The sequence below is a fragment of the Rutidosis leptorrhynchoides genome, chromosome 9, assembly GCF_046630445.1.
Source record: "Rutidosis leptorrhynchoides isolate AG116_Rl617_1_P2 chromosome 9, CSIRO_AGI_Rlap_v1, whole genome shotgun sequence".
In the NCBI taxonomy this organism is placed as follows: Eukaryota; Viridiplantae; Streptophyta; class Magnoliopsida; order Asterales; family Asteraceae; genus Rutidosis; species Rutidosis leptorrhynchoides.
In genome coordinates this window covers 255,003,043-255,006,417 of record NC_092341.1, presented here as the reverse complement: position 1 = coordinate 255,006,417, position 3,375 = coordinate 255,003,043, and positions in this window count along the sequence as shown.

Genomic DNA, 3,375 nt, shown 5'->3' with positions numbered 1-3,375 from the left:
GGTCAAACCAAATGTACGAATCAAACATTGGAGGATATGTTACGAGCATGTATTATTTATTTCGGTGGTAGTTGGGATGAGCACTTACCTTTGGTGAAATTCTCGTACAATAATAGTTATCATACTAGTATCGGGATGCCACCTTATGAGATGCTTTATGGGCGAAGGTGTCGAACTCCAATTTGTCAGGGAGAAGTGGGACAAAGGGAAATCAGGAGTACCGATTTGGTTTTAGAGACGAATAGCAAGATTGAGATGATTCGAACTCATTTGAAAGCGGCTCAAGATAGGCAAAAGTCGTATGCCAATAAACGTAGGCGGCCAATCGAATTCCAAGAAGGTGACATGGTGATGCTTAAGGTTTCGCCATGGAAGGGTATTATTCGGTTTCGAAAACGGGGAAAGTTAGCTCCTCGGTTTATTTGTCCATTTAAAATTTTAGCTTGGGGTTGGTGAAGTCGCGTATCGTTTGGAATTACCCGAAGAGCTTGCGGGGATCCATAATACATTTCATGTTTTCCATCTCCGTAAGTGTCTTGCGGATGATTCTTCAAGGGTGTCATTAGAAGAGATTGAGCTAAACAACAAGTTAGAGTATATCAAGGAACCGATTGCCATACTTGATGAGAAAGTGAAAATGTTGAGAAATAAAGAGGTGAGAACTTTTAAAGTTCAATGGCGTTGTAGTAAAGATACTGAGTTTTATGTGGGAATCCGAAGGGTTTGTTTTGGTATATCTTCCTGCTTGTCATGCGGCTTGAATCGCGAGGACGCAATCCGGTTCAAGTGGGGGAGAGTTATAAGACCCTGTTTTCCTGTTGTACCGGATGCCGTGCAAAGGTATGGGACATCGTCCCTTTGTGAATGACTAGATGCCATCCAAATTGCTGGACATCGTTCAGATGAACTGGCGGGCCAGCTGTTCCATTTTTAGATATTTTAAAGGGGTATCTTGGTAATTTCGCATGGGAGATGACTTAAAGGCCCCAAGAATCAGTTGGTGGGTGCCTTTACTCCATATCCATCTACCTTATCCTTTTCCACTTCAAGTTAGAGAGAGAGAGAGAGTGATTCTTGTGTGAGAAAGTTCAAATCGTGAAGGAAGAAGCTTGCTTCGGGTTTAAGCTCATGTTTTAAAGTCATTCATCTAGTCACTAGCTACGTGGTGATTGTGGTGGTAAGTTCTAAACCTAATTTCCTTGCTTGATTAGTGATAAGGGTTAGGGTTTGGGTAGTGATGAACATAAAACCATTTGATAGTGATTTGGGGGTTTATGGGTAAGATTGGGTCATCTGGACTCAAAGATGTCAAACCTAGGGTTTTGAAATGATGAACGAGTTTATGGGTCTTAAATGTTTAGTAAATCATTAGCACATTTAGTGGTTAAAGTGAATGGGTATATTTGGGTATGATGGTGACCCAAATGAGTGTGTTAACCTTGAAATGGGTCAAATGAGTCTTTGATGACCTAAGTGGGTTAATGTGTGCGAAAATGCGATAACCTTGTGTTAAAAGGTGCATTAAGACCATAATTGAAGTGTTGGTAAGGGTTTAACGTAATCCCGACCTAGTGTTAGAGTTAATGGTGCAAATGGGTCACGTTTGCACTATGGGTCAAATGACACTTGGGTGGCGGGTAAGTTGGTTGACCAACTTGAATGTATGATTGATATATGTATATAATGTAATAGGTACGTTATTTTGAAGTTGCGAGCTTGATTTATCAATTCACCGAAGGCGTAAGGTGAGTGGAATAATTATGCACGTATGTATATAATGTATTTATTTGTGTGGCGTGAAATGTGGGGTAGTCGCGTTGTTAAGACACCACTCCAAAATTTAATGAAATGTGGGGTAGCCGCGTCGTTAAGGCACCACATAGTACGTAACGGGTGGGTAGTCGCGTCGTTAAGACACCACCCCGGAAATTAATGAATGTGGGGTAGTCGCGGTGTTAAGACACTACAACATATGTAACGAGTGGATTAGTCGCGGTGTTAAGACACCACTCCGTAAATAAATGGCATGTGGGTTAGTCGCGGTACCAAGTCACCACATTGTCTCAAAGGGTGGGTAAGTCGCGGTGTTAAGATATCACCCGGGGGGTTAGGGTTTTAGCGATACACGGTGTTAAGTACGCGAATGAATGTTGCGAATTCTGATAGTCCTTTGTGTGACGACCCGGAAATTTTCGACCAAATTTAAACTTGATCTTTCTATGTTTCTGACACGATAAGCAAAGTTTGTAAAGTTGAGTCTCAAAAAGTTTGAACTGTTTACATGAATTCATTTAACCTTTGATTATTCCCAACGACTCACGATACGATTGCTTGTAAATGGATATGCATATATATTTATATTTAATAATATGAAATAGTATATATCGTAATTGTTATAATTAATTTTGTAAAAATAATAATAATATATAAAAAGTATCTATATATAAATAAAGTATATATAATATATATATTTTGTAATTTCGAAGTTATTTAGTAAGCAAAGGTAACGCTCAATTTTCATTCGATTAATAGTAAGCGAGTTAAAAAGGAACTTATGTGATTTTAAAATAAACGGTGATAAAAAATGAGTTTTACAAATTATAGGCTTATTAATAATACATTTAGAAGTTATTAGATAAATTTTAAAACTTTTTTTATATTTTACTTGGGGTTGGGAGTGAATAATTAATGTAATTTTTATTTAATAGTTAATGACCGAATTTTATACCATAATGACCAAAATAAATAAATATAATTAATTTAAAAATATGGGATTTTTCTGAACACTTTTATCCGCCACTTATTAACAACGGAGTACGATATAATGCCCTATAAACTGTCGGCAACATAATTTGAGGCTGCTATAAATTTTCCCATGTTTCTTATATATTATTATTATTATTATTGTTATTATTATTATTATTATTATTATTATTATTATTATTATTATTATTATTATTATTATTATTATTATTATTATTATTATTATTATTATTACTACTTGTTCTCATTCTAATATATATTAACATAGATACATATGCATGCATCACCGAACACCATCTTTTCATCTTCATACTACTACTATAGGTTATTCCTGTTTCTTGTTCTTGACACTAACATCTCTCTCACCAAGACCCTCATAACCTGCATATTACTTTGTGAATGAACTGCTACTGCTTCATTATTTACTTGCTTCCATTTTCTAGTTTGTTCAAACAAGACCAAATGAAACCCATTTGATGTTGCTACTACAGTTACAGTTCTGATTGCTGTTGCTCTTTTATTCTGATATTGACGAGGGCCAGACCCAAACCATGCTATCACTGTTCGAATTACTGCTCCAGTTCACCGAGACCACTCATGGTTGTTGCTGTT